General features: G+C 44.1%; 1 protein-coding gene across 14 annotated transcripts in view; it reads left to right on the top strand.

Moving 5' to 3' along the window:
- The window catches only part of MEF2C (myocyte enhancer factor 2C), a 566,275-nt gene that overhangs the window by 213,762 nt on the left and 338,383 nt on the right, over positions 1–14,130 (top strand). For 2 of the 14 annotated variants that reach the window (XM_078675344.1, XM_078675342.1), the window contains exon 1: positions 7,367–7,517. The exons of the other annotated variants lie outside the window; for them this stretch is intronic. The gene's annotated coding sequence lies outside the window, so the exon portion shown is untranslated. Of the gene's footprint in view, positions 1–7,366; positions 7,518–14,130 lie in introns of those variants that run through there. 14 annotated transcript variants of the gene reach the window in all.

Genomic DNA, 14,130 nt, shown 5'->3' with positions numbered 1-14,130 from the left:
ACTGGTGACCCAGATTCGAGTTGTGGCGTCTGCTCATCGAGCTGTCTTTCTGAGCAAATTCACTTACAAAAATGAAAAGATCTGGGTTTAATCCATCACCGTTCTTTAGCCCACTCTGCCACTCCAGTTCAGACATGGCCATATGCAAATCAGTCCGACCCTGTGCCTCATGGGAGCAGTCCAGCCCGAACTGCTAAGCCATGCCTTCCCTGGACCAGAAACAAGCTTCCGAGGACCGGTCTCTGGCATTACAGCCGTCTTCAGCCCGGCTTGCTTGAATCCAGTGGCAAAGTGAGCAAGGGACTCACGTCTGAGCATACCCTGCCACACTTATGGCGGACAAAGCGGTACAAAAGGGGGTGGTGATGGACGGAGCATCTGAACCAATCAAACACTCACACCCAGTCAAAAGATCTGGGTTTAATCCATCACCGTTCTTAGGCCCACTCTGCCACCCCAGTTCAGACATGGCCCTATGCAAATCAGTCTGACCCTGTGCCTCATGGGAACAGTCCAGCCCGAACTGCCAAGCCATGCCTTCCCTGGACCGGAAACAAGCTTCCGAGGACCGGTTTCTGGCATTACAGCCGTCTTCAGCCCGGCTTGCTTGAATCCAGTGGCAAAGTGAGCAAGGGACTCACGTCTGAGCATACCCTGCCACACTTATGGCGAACAAAGCGGTACAAAAGGGGGTGGTGATGGACGGAGCATCTGAACCAATCAAACACTCACACCCATTCAAAAGATCTGGGTTTAATCCATCACCGTTCTTTAGCCCACTCTGCCACCCCAGTAGTCCAGCCCGAACTGCCAAGCCATGCCTGGGTTTAACCCAGATCTTTTGACTGGGTGTGAGTGTTTGCCACTGGATTCAAGCAAGCCGGGCTGAAGACGGCTGTAATGCCAGAAATCGGTCCTCGGAAGCTTGTTTCTGGTCCAGGGAAGGCATGGCTTGGCAGTTCGGGCTGGACTGTTCCCATGAGGCACAGGGTCAGACTGATTTGCATATGGCCATGTCTGAACTGGGGTGGCAGAGTGGTCAGCCTTGCAACCGCGGCAGAAAAGGCCTGATATGGTGGCGTGTCTATCAGACACTGCCAGCCATATTAGGATGGCCTGGGAGGAATGCCTTTCCGTGGCGGCAATGCCGCCACGAAAAGGCATGCGGTTCCTGCTTTGGGGGCCCGTTGCGGGCCCCCAGGGTGAAGGGGGGGTGTACATGGGGGGTACTTATGGTACCCCCCTGTGTTTCACAGCACAACATGGCAGGCACCGCGTGGTGCCTGTCATGTTGTGCTGTGAAACGCACAACAAGTATTTTTCACATTGCGGCGGCCGGTGCTTTAAGCACCGTCCGCCGCAATGTTAAAAATGCGGGATGCCCCCGCCACTGTGGCGGGTGCATCCTAATTGGGGGCACGGTTCCTCCGCCCTTGTGGCGGACGGTACCTGCCCCCGACAGGATGGCGGACGGACTTTGTCCGTCCGCCATCCTAATGGACCCCCTAGTTCCTGTATCAGACTCCTGCTTCATTGAGGTTGACCTTAACTTTCACCTTAGTGCCAGTGGGGCACAACCAGATGACAACAGCTAGCACTTATCATTTTTGGGAACAATTTTAATTCTAACTTTAAATATTCAAAACGTCAGTCCTACTTGTTGGATTCATTTTGATTGGAGTCATTTTATGTACTATAATATTCTCTATTGTTCTAAATTGGTATCTGATTTTTTTGGGGGGGTATTGTGTTTTGGCTTTATTACTGTTTGCATACTGCATAAATACTTTACACATGGCCTCTCTAGTTAAACCTGTCTGCTCTTTGCCATAGCAATGAAAGGGTGTATATAGTAAGTTTTGCTTTTCCTTGTTGGGGTATAGTAAATGTGAGTGTTGGTCAGTGCTTAATTTGAGCTGGTGTCTTCCAGTGCTAAGCACCGACACTGACTTGTCACCATTGGTACTTATGACAGTCTGCCACATGTTGGCACAGTTTGTCTGATTTAGAGATGAGCTCAACAACAGTTAATTATTAACTCAATATACATTATAAATGAATAATACCTGCCACCAAAGCCATTCTTATAGCTTTGGAGGACTGAAATAGAGTTGTTTTACTTGTAGAAGTGGGATAGTTAGTAGTTGTGTTGTACCTGTACTTTGCAGTGCTGTCAGACGCAATTGGTGGTGTAGCGGAAGTGGCCTCCTGATGAGGGCCCTGGCACCTATTTCTTTACAATTACATATTGGTGTTGCTCACCCTGTGCCTTTCTGTGAGTGGATTTTGGGTAGGTTTCCCCAGCCCCTCTACCAGTGTTTTTCTGGTGGCTCTACCAGAGGCATTCCATTTCCATCTTGATAATGCATCCTAGTAACTATAAACAACAGTCTCCCTCCAATGTCTGAAATGGGAAGAATGAAGTGTATGTGTAATGAAAAAAAAATCATTCAAAGAATCGGATTCTTACAAACTTGCACAAACTCAAACTGAATGCATTGCCATCCTGCTGTGCCCGAACTCATGTGTTGAAAGTATAACACTATTGCTGAGAAGTGCGGGAACTCATTATTTAAAATACAAGGTGTAGTACTCAGGACTTGAAACAATCTGATAATTCAAAACTCTAGGCCAGAATTCTCCACTGTTTGCTCCTGCGTAGTGTCACCAACTGTGATACAAACTGGCACTAAGTGTTAATTTGGGAATTATTTCCCAGCACAAAACGTATTTTGCGTCGGAAAGTAGCCCTAAAGTAACACAAAGTAAAACTACACACTGTTTTATGCTACTTTATGTCAATGAGGTGTCCCATTGGTAGAAAATAGGCGTTCCCATGTAACACCCATGGATATTGACACAAAGCCTATCAACTAACATTTGTAGACAGTTTTTTCTAACATATATTTACTTCTCCACAAGGCAGGCAGGCTGGAGATAAGTTTTATTTTCTCCAAGCTCTTCCAACTTTGCAAGTGTGCTGTACTGTACAACGCACATGCAAATTTGAGAACATTTTATCCTACGTCTGATGGTTGTCCTTCCAATACAAAACCTATAAACCTATACTAGATATCACACAGACACCCTTGCGCCATAGATGTAAAGGTGTGTGAGTGGTGCAAGGTAGCCTAAAGAGATCCAGTACAAGGGAAGTATTTATCTATCTATCTATCTATCTATTCACTGAAAAGAACAAAGGTTGAAAATACGTTATAGTTTGTATAGTAATAATATCTTGCTTTAGAGTAAAAAAAACTTGGAAATTCACCGAAAAAACAAAGGCTAAGTTGAAGTTATAGTAAGGTGAAATTGCCAGTTTAAACATAACTTTTTAAACTAATGAAAACTTACATTCAACAACTGTGGTTATTTCAAATAACTATAACTAGCACCCTTGCCATGCAATGCTTATGATCTCACAATTAAAACACCTATGACATGTTCTGTGACATCCTTGATAACAATGACAAGTGAACGGACATCATTGACCACAACACTGTGTATGGCGGGGGCGAAAGTTAAAGCTACTTGAAAGATCTATAATTGTAGAATTTTCATCTTTTTAGTTTAAAATTATGTTTAACATAAGCAATTTTAAACTTAAAGGTGTACAGAATTAAATGGACCCTGCTAATGTTAGCGCAATGGAGCCATATCACAGACACAGTCTGAGGACATTGGTACTTTAATCAATCTTTGTGAATTGTAAGGCAGTATACCTGAAGGGTTGGACCAGAAACCAAACTTTCAGTAGGGCATTTATGTATTACAGGTGATTAAGGAGCTTCTAGAAAGTATGAGATGTTCATGCATAGTACTCAGCGGATTATTGCAGGTATTCACTAGATTTCAAATAGGTTTACTGTATACACATGTTGCACTTTGGGTATGAATCAATAAATATCATTGCTATTGTAATGACATGTAACCTACTGGGGAGTTTGAATGAATACTCAAAAGTTTTGAATTATGCCTTTATAGAGTATTTTACCATGGGGTTCGCCATTTATAATTTCCCTTTAATTAATTTTCAAATACAAATTGAAAATGTATATTGCATTACAAAGCTGTGGTAATCACATTGTGATTTGGGTTTTTTACACTTTGTTTCCGCAGCATTTTGAATGCGATTGTTGATTAAGGATAGTGTGTTCTTTATGTCCATTTAGCTGTATCTAATGTTCCTATGGGATGCATTAATTTGATGGAGGTGTTCATTCCAAAACACATTACCCATGTAACTGGTTCAAGAAAATTGTGTTTGGAAGCCACTTTGGAGTGCCAGTTAATTTCAGACTTGAAAGCGAGGAGAGCGTATGGTCACTGAAAAAAACAAAGGTTAAAGTAACATTTTAGTTGGGTAAAATGTTCACTAACAACATAATGTTTTAAACTAAACAAAAACATGCAGAAATTCACCAGTTATTGTAGTATACTTGTAAATATACTTGTAGTATACTTGTAAAGCGCACATTGTATATTTGTAAAGCGCAAGTATCGCTCCGAAAGGAGCATCCTGGCGCTGACGAAAACAGTGAGCAAACAATCACAAGTACAAAACTAGATAGCAGCCATAATATAGTCATTTGGAAGGTTGAAGATCCAGGTTTTAAGTTTCTTCCTAAACTGGCTCTCCTGATTCAGGATTCTGAGGTTCTTGGGCATTGCATTCCAGGCTTTGGAGGACAGGAAGTCTAAGGTCTTACCCCCCTTGGTTTTATAGTTGAATTTGGACAGCTTTATCAGGTTGACACCTGAAGATCGTAACGTCCTAGAAGGGTTAAAGTGGGGGTATCGCCTGATAAGATACTTCGGGCCTGTGCCATTAAAAGCACAAAAGGCGATCATCAGAATTTTAAACAGTATCCTCTTATGTAGAGGTAGCCAGTGAAGGGTGTTCAAAGCGGACGAGGCTGAGGATTTCCTCTGTAATTTTAATACGAGTCTGGCTGCTGCATGTTGCACGCTTTGGAGTTTATTCCACGTGGTCTTTTTAACACCTGCCATCAAGCCATTGCAGTAATCAAGGCGGGCGAGGATTAAAGCCACTGTCACCGCCTTTCTTGAGTCTGTGGGCAGGAAGTCAAAAAACTTCTTGAGGGATTTGATGATGCTGAAGCAACTTCCTGCCACATTCCTCACGTGCTGATCAAATGATAGCTCGGCGTCAAATAGGACACCCAGGTTTCTAGCTGACACCACAGCCTGTGGAGGAGCAGGGGAGTCCTCCGGCCACCATTTGCTAGGACAGAATTGGGGATTTTTTCCCATAGGAAGAATCTCTGTCTTATTGGCATTGCATTTAAGATGGTTATTTTCCATCCAAAGGAAGACATCTTTAAGAAAGTTCTTTAGATTTTGTTCGGCATTGGTGGAGTTCTTATCGAGGGGTACAATGAGTTGAGTATCATCGGCATACGATGTCACAAGTATGCTGTATGACTCAATCAGGGAAATGAGGGGAATCATATAAATATTAAATAATAATGGGTTCAGGGTGGAGCCCTGAGGAACTCCAGACAGCACCTTTTTTCCTTTGGAAATGAAAGGACCCCAATGCAATGGTTTGTGATCTATCTGTCAAAAACGAGATTATCCAAGCCAGTGCTACATCTGAAATTCCAATGTCTCTTAATCTACCTATCAGTATTGAGTGGGAGATGGTGTTGAACGCCGCTGTGAGGTCTAATAAAATCAGAACGGCGTTCTTCCCTTCATCCTGCAGTAATTTTATAGAATCGGTGAGTTCAATCAAGGCAGTTTCCGTAGAATTATATGAACGGAAACCCGATTGCTGGGGATGTAGGACATTATGGGTTTCAACATGGCATTTTAGCTCTTTGTAGACCATCTGTTCTGTAATCTTGCCCAGAACTGGGAGGAGTGAAATTGGACGTAAATTGGTGAGGTCTGTGGTGGATTTATTAAGTTTTTTCATGAGCGGCTTCACGATCGCTTGTTTCAATTCGCCTGGGACTACGCCTGTGTTGAGAGAAGCGTTTACAGTCCCATTTATGATGGGATTAACCACATCAATTAACTGATGGCGAATTCGTGGGGGGCAGGAATCAGAAGGAGCACCTGATTTACACGCTAGAATCACTTCACGCGTTTGGGATAGTGTAACCGGTGTAAAGGCCCTATGGTTATCTCAAGTAACTATAACTCATTCCCTAAGGTAACTATAACTTGCGCCCCCATCAAGCACAGTTTTTTCATCAATCACTGATGCCATAGATGCCATGGGTGATATAATGTGGGGTAATAAGTACGTGAGTGATAGAGTGTGGGGTAAGTAGAAGTGCATTGCGAGTGCGCAAGTTATTACCTTAGCATACCAGTAGTAATTGGGGACTCGTTTGCCTCTCGGCCTCTGTCACCTTGGGTGGTATTCTTTTCTGCAAATGTTAGCCTTCTATTGAAGCCCATCTGGTGGTCTGCATACACTGCAGGGCCGTGCTTAAGTGTGTGGACCAAGCGTGAGTCGATGCTAATCGACTCATTTTTTCATTCATCCTTGTTAGATAAAATGCGCACCCCAGAGCGGCCATGCAGTGATCACGTTAGCAGTGTCAAGGACCGTCTTTGGTGTAAACCCGAGGCTGGCCCGTATAAATAAACTGCTGTGTTGTGTTCTGCCTTAGCTCTACTCCCATGAATAATTCCGTGGGCGCTTTTCACCATGCCACGTACGTGAAACAGATACCTGCAATAAGGACTGGGCAGGGAACGGGGAGATGCGGCCTATGGGCCAGAGCTGCCGGATTTGGAACTGGAGAACTAGATTCGAGTCGCGGCGTCTGCTCATCGAACTGTCATTCTGAGCAAATTCACTTACAAAAATTAATCTGAACGTGTCAAATGTAATCTGGTGCACGTGTAGAGCGCTCCAATGACCTTAGGCCGAATTCGAGCTATAAAGCAGTGCAAAAAAACACAAAAAACGTTAGATACCTCCTTCAAGTGAAGAGGATCTGGCCTGCACCAAGAACAGTCAAGAGCGGCAAACAGCTGGTGGACAGACGCGGTGACGCAATACTGATGATGCTGTGGCACGACTGCACTGAATTGTAAACTTTCCTTGTGAGAACCAGTCTCTCCTCCTTCGCTTCCCTCCTCCATCCCGGTGACTAACAACAGAGGAAGGAGCCTCCCACACACCCGGGGCGAGTGGGAGAGGGTTAACCAGCTAGCGGAAGTGCGCTGCTGACTGCAGGAGGAGTGTGTGTGGAGGGGCGGGGGAGGAGGGGGGAGCTAATGACCCGTGGAACTTCTGTCCTCCTTTCGATGGGAAAATGTGAGATCCCACATCTTGGACAAATGACATCCGAGGGAAACGCGACCTAAGCAGGCCAGTCCGGTTACGAAAATAAAGCAGTTCTGCTCACATGCGCGGGAGTCCGGCAGACCAACCTTCGCTGTGGCAGTTTAATGCGCGCACAGAAGCGAATGGACTTCACAACCACTGGAAGGCATGCCATTGGCTCAAAAACTAATACAATTTCACAACTTACGTGAGTGCTTCGCATCTTCCTTTCGGCGCCACGATAACTGCTGCATTTTGTTTATCATACACCTGTCCGACGCAAGACGTTTTGCTGCACACTCAGAGCAGATTTGTCTTTTGCATGCACAGGGAACATTGCAGAGAGGTTTTTGTTATAAATAAATATTGATGTATATATGGAATATGGATTCTATCAAGATACATCAAATATACACATTTAGATTTTGCCCAATACGTAAATATATCATCCCCAGTTAAACAAAAAACACAAAGCATAAACAATAGTGGTACTATGGATTATATTTAAATACCTATACACGGGAGGTTTATTGTTATTTGCAGGTTTTAGCGCATCTGCCTTTGGCAAACGGAAAGGTTTTGAGCATGAAAGCGTTTGCCCAATTGTTGGAAATTAAGCACGGCACCACAGAAATCCAATGACAACAGTGCACCTCAACAACAGCACAACGTTCGTACGAATATGTAGGAGTGGGCCACTTTCACTTGTGAAGTTTTAAAAAGTTCACAAACTTCGCACGTTGTGAATTAGAACGTTTGTCAACTTCATGGAAATTGTCTAAGGGCGAACATTCTCACAGAAGGTTTTTGCGCAAATATTTTCAGCAACACTTTTTGCATAGACTTTTCTGCAAAATCTATGTCGCAAAGGTTGCCAAGTTTTGATGAACCCTTCACTTAATTTGTGGGGGGAAATACCTGCAACTTCATGCTCCCTACTTAAGGGTCATGTAGCCCTCTTTCTCTGCTAGGCCTGTGAAATATTACATTGTCGATTTAGTGGATCGTACCCCTGTCGAGTTCCTGAAACGCCCCCAATTGCATCAAGGGTGATAACAATCAGTAACAGATGAAGAGGCATAAAACCCAGGGAAAGCTGTGACAAGCCATGTACGGGTGACAGGGTGGGCAAGAGGCTCAATTATTACCTCACGAATAACCTAAATTAAAAATATGAACTTTTTAATTTAACATACTGATTCTTTTGCTGCAATATTCTTCCACCATGTCATTCTTCGAGCACAAGGCATTCAAGCTAAACATGTGCTAGGATATGTGTCTTCATAGTCCAAGTGACATGTTCCTGTCACCTTTCACTGGCAATGGGACCGCGTTTGCTGCTAGTAGGAAACATCTGTCGACCCCTGCTGGTTGGCTCCTAGACCATCGCATGATATTGCCTATCCTAATCAGCCAGTCAGTGTGGAGTAAAGGCCTTCAGAAGGCAGGCAGTCTGATCTGCCTCTGAAAATGAAATGTGGTGAGATTCCTGGGGTTGGACAAATCCATTTTGGGCATTGCTGAGTTGAAGATTTTTGCTCAGTGGCAGTTCATAGCACGCACAGGAGACACAATATTATTAGAAATTGTGGAGCTTGTTTTGGTACTTTTCAGGATTAAGTGTTTTGTAAAATTCAGTAGATGGCAGGTTTGCAAACGCATGTTGGTGGAATGGGTAGAGCGGTTGCTGCAAAGTCACATACAAAGGCTTGACTGATCTTGGATAATCTGAAATTGCAATAAGCGCAAACAATTCTTTGAGCAGGTTTTGTAGCTTCTAAGCAGAGTCTGCATGAAAGGAACACAGGGTGCAAGCAGGATTCAATTATATCAAAAAATAAAAGCAAGAAAAAATCACCATAGGAAAATTGGAACTGGCCTGGAAAATGGGCGCTAAATGCAATTATACAAGCTGCAGATGTTGGTCCTAAAGGCTTACGAAGGGGCCAGGTATGGGATGTTCAAAGGAATTAATTAAATCAGTAGCAGGACAGAGGGCAAATAAGAGCATAATGCGAACACAGTGTTTCACTGTGTCCATGAGACTGTGGTGCAACTGAAGACGACTCTTCTTTTACAAAAGTTGAACCCGACTCAGTGAGCTGGGCCATGGTTTTAAATCACCCAGGTAAGGTGAATGAATTAGATAAGAAAGAAACATGTTTTAATAAGCTTTGGATGGTCTCATCTATTGGTAAAGAATAAGTAACTGCTTTAAAGGAAATGAGAAATGGAGGAGAGTGGAAGGTGAAGTGAAACAAGAATCAAAGGGATTGGTGGGAATTTATGTGAAGTGTTGAAGCAACATCAGATACATCAGTAACCACCATTGCTGCTCCACAATGCCCTGTGCTCCTCTCTTGCCTGGGTGGGGAAGGTGGTCTTCTAGGTTTAGGGTCTTTTCAGAGTACCTGAACAAATAATGGCAGGTAAAAGGGAGACTAGAGGAGGAGGGGTGAGTAGGAAAATGATAATATGGAGTCTATCACCCAATCAGTAGTCCACTATGCAGTCTACTGCAAATTCCTTTCAGGTATCATCACCTCTCTACTCTTATCACATAATCTTCCACTCTTAAAGTATGATTTGTTCAGTCTCTAATTGACAGCGCAGCCACCTAGTCTATGGATTCATGCAGTGAAGGAATGGGCTCATAGATTTCTCGTGCACTTGCAGGTTGGTCGTATTTTCTTCCTAAAATGTGGTGGATGGAATGCACCCATATTTATTCCATAGTGCCACTTGTTTGCCCACCACTCCTTCACCTTAATGCTTTGCTTCTCCCCGCAGGTCACATGTGATCCATTAGGGCCACTAAGAGGTATAACAAAACGATGCACTGAGGAAGAATGACATGCACCACTCACATTCCCTGCACCTTATGGAAGAACATTGAAATGAAAGATATTGAGCCAGTGCAACCTGACATCATGCGGTGCCGGCCACTGAACCAGCCTCACTTATCCATATAATTGTTTGTGTGTAACAGGTCATCAGTTTTCCCTTAAAACAAAATATTTTCCCATCGGGAAAAGAGCATTTTCCTATTTAAATGGAACTGCTTAATGTTAGACCTGGCATCTTTTGGTGTGTTTCCCATCTTTTTGCTTCCTGACGTCCTGATTTTGATGGTGTGCTGGACCTTGTTTTTGTTGGTTTAGTGTCTCTGCACACTTTTTCATTGCTATTCAGAGATAAGGGGCAAGTGCTTCTACTGTAAATTGTGTTATGATTGGTTTTCCATGATTGGGACCTTTGATTTACTAGTAAGTCCCTAGTGCGGTGCCTGTAAATCGAATGCTAGTCGTGGGCTTGCAGCATTGGTTGTGCCACCCACACAAGTAGCCGTTCAAAGGTGTCTCAAACCTACCGATGCCGCTGGACGACCACCACTGAGCCACTGCCTGCACTGCGACCTGAGAGCACTGCACACCGCACCTCTCCATTCACACCGCAGCCTTGATTTCAGACGCAGCCGGCCTGCACTGCCGCGGTCGGCTGAAATAAAAGTCACTGTTTGAGGGTCTTCCGACACCGCACCAAGGCCGCACCGCAGCGTCGGCCGGAACCATGGGATTTGTTGGTTCACACCGCAGTGGTAGCCCAGGACGGAGCTATCCACTTCAAGGAACTATTTCTAAAGTCTATTTTTGATTATTGAAATTCTTGAATAACTGTATGTTGAATTTTTATCGTTTTGGTCTTGTTTTACACCATGGGGACTCACAAACTTTCTCTCGAGGGCAAATTTACAGTGTGGTTGTGGCTGAGAGCTGCACTGGTGGGAGCGGGGTCAGTGGGGGGGGCAGGGCTACAGCAGCGGTAAAAAAACTGTGACCATGAGATTGAACACAGGCTACTGCAGCGGACACATTAGTCCACTGAGCCACCAGACCCAGCATACACACATCTATCTATCTATCTATCTATCTATCTATCTGTCTATCTATATATCTATCTATCTATCTATCTATCTATCTATCTATCTATCTCTTAATCTATCTCTCTATCTATCTATTGCTCTCTCTCTCTCTATCTGTCTATCTAGCTCTCTCTCTCTCTATCTCTATCCCTCTCTATATATCTCTAGCTCTCTATCTTTCTCTATCTATCTATCTCTATATATGTATCCCTCTATCCCTCTCTTTCTGTCTCTATCTCGCTCTCTATATAGCTCTATCTCTCTTTCTCTCTCTCTCTCTGTATCTCTCTATCTCTCTCTGTCTATCTCCATCTGTCTCTATTTATCTCTATCTCTGTCTTTGGCTATGTCTCTACCTGTCTCTGTTTGTCTCTATCTGTATTTGTCTCTATCTGTCTCCTTCTGTCCCTGTCTCTCTCTGTCTCTGTCTCTATCTGTATTGTTTCTCTTTCTGTCTCTGTCTCTATCTGTGTCTGTCCCTGTCTCTCTCTGTCTCTGTATCTGTCTGTCTCTGTATCTGTCTGTCTCTATCTGTCTTTATCTGTTGTCTCTATCTGTCTCTGTCTATCTCTGTCTGTCTGGCTCTTTCTGTCTGTCTCTCTCTGTCTGTCTCTAACTCTATCTGTTTCTGTCTGTCCCTGTCTCTCTCTGTCTCTATCTGTCTCTGTATCTATCTCTGTAACTGTCTCTGTCTCTGTCTCTATCTGTCTCTGTCTGTCTGTCTCTATCTGTTGTCTCTATCTGTCTCTGTCTTTCTCTGTCTATTTCTATCTGTCTCTGTCTGTCTGTTTCTCTGTCTCTGTCTGTCTCTCTCCCTGTCTGTCGCTGTCTGTCTCTATCTCTATCTGTCTCTATCTGTTTCTGTCTCTATCTGTCTCTGTCTCTATCTGACTCTGTCTGTATCTGTGTCTATCTGTCTCTATCGGTTTCTGTCTCCGTCTCTGTCTCTATCTGTCTCTGTCTGTATCTCTGTCTCTATCTAACTCTGTCTTTCCCTGTTTCTATCTGTCTCTGTCCAAACAGGAAGCTTCCCAAAAGGATCTTTAAAAGTCAGCTGTGAAAGCTCTTACAGCTGACTTTTAAAGGGTCTTTTGGGAAGCATTCCAACGGTGCCCTGAGGTCACAGAGGCCGTCAGTAAACACAGAAGATGGCCGCAGGAGCATACATAGTAAAAACCTATTTAACAGTATTCACTACGTATGCTCCTGCGGTCATCTTCTGTGTTTACTGCTGGCCTCACTGGAAAAGTAGAAACAGCAAGGCAAGGTCCGTGGGCTGCCAATTAAAGCTTGCCAGGCATAGGCAGCCCGCGAGCCGAACTATGAGTACCCCAGTTTTACACAGATAAATATTGGCTATTTTCTAAACCTGGTGTGGTGTCCTTTTGTAGTGTTTTCACTGTATTACTGTGAGTTATGTGCAAATGCTATACACATTGTCTCTTAGATAAGCCTGACTGCTCATGCCAGGCTACCAAGGGGGTGAGCAGGGGTCATTTTTGAAGTGTAACTCCCTTATCCTAGGATGAACAGTCCCTTCTTGGACAAGGTGCAAACCCTTGCCAACTAGTGACCCTCATCTCTAACACTTAAATAATAAATGTCATCAATGTTCTCTGAGTGAGGGATTCCACTTCAGCTAATTGGCACACAACACTTTTCTTACCAGAATATTAATGAGGAGATTTCAAACAAAAACATGCATTTCCTTTCTTAGTCGTTTTCAATTTTCGATCACTTAAAGCCACTAGTTTACAGTCGCAGCTGGCATGACTCGCGGGTGGGGAGGAGGGTGGCTGCGCGGGGAGGATGGTCGCGGGGGGTGGTTAATTTAAAAATATTAAACTTACCTTCCCACAGGCAGGGTCCTGCATCGTCTCTCCTTCTGCTTCTGCTCTCCTGCCTCCGGAATTAAGAGGAAGCAGGCAGCCAGGCTCCCACCCGTAAGCCAATCACAACACTGCGGGACGCCACCCAGCCAGAGGCTCTTGGCTCTGCCATGTGCTCCATGTAGGCTGCATTGCAGACTGCATTGGAGAAGGGCAGACTGCACATGACTGGTTTGGTTGGCCTCAGAGGGCCAACCAAACCAGTCATGCGCACTCAGGGGTGGACATACCACTCCTCCCCTGCCCACCATGCTCGTAGAGCAACCCCATCGACCCGCCCGCCAGCATCCAATCCCTTCTGCTTTCTTGGAGTGCGAGAAGCAGAAACATAAAATGGTAGTTATTACCATTTTATGTTTCTGTTTCTCGCACTCCAAGAAAGCAGTGGGGCAACGCTTCTCCGCCCTAGTGGAGGAGCCGACCCTGCTAGTTTAACACCAAGGGGAATATTAACCAATCCAAGCACTACCTAACTTGTATTTTGAAAGCAATACAATTATAGACCCAAGCTAATGACACTCCTTGTCAAAGTTTCAGATAAATGTTTACATTTCTAGTATCCCCTTCTCTGCCTCAAACTCCAGTAAGACGAATCTCCCTTTTTATGCAGAGTAAACATTTTTATGTTTCACAACTTTACAGTATTGTGGCCTTGTTAGTATACGATTGCCTAAAAAACTCAAAACACTTTTAATATTGCTTTTCGGGTTTTTTGGTTTGATAACTATACTATGGATATTGGGATGATAATAATGATAGAATGCTCGAGGGCATGTCAAAAGGATTGACTAAACCTTTCAGCAGTGGGCGGACAGTGTTTTTTCAGATATCCCACTAAGGCTCTCCCCTAATTCAGACCCTTATTCGACATATTTACTTATATCATGTACTCCAAGATACACACTGCCACTGGGCGGGACTTGCCATTTGTTGGTTTTATTAGAACCCTTCCACTGTCATTTTAACCCTCAAGGGATTTAAATGCTGTGCATAAACTGACTTTAACACTT

Source organism: Lissotriton helveticus, chromosome 2_1 (genome assembly GCF_964261635.1).
Source record: "Lissotriton helveticus chromosome 2_1, aLisHel1.1, whole genome shotgun sequence".
NCBI lineage: Eukaryota > Metazoa > Chordata > Amphibia > Caudata > Salamandridae > Lissotriton > Lissotriton helveticus.
This window is presented reverse-complemented; position numbering and strand designations above follow the sequence as displayed.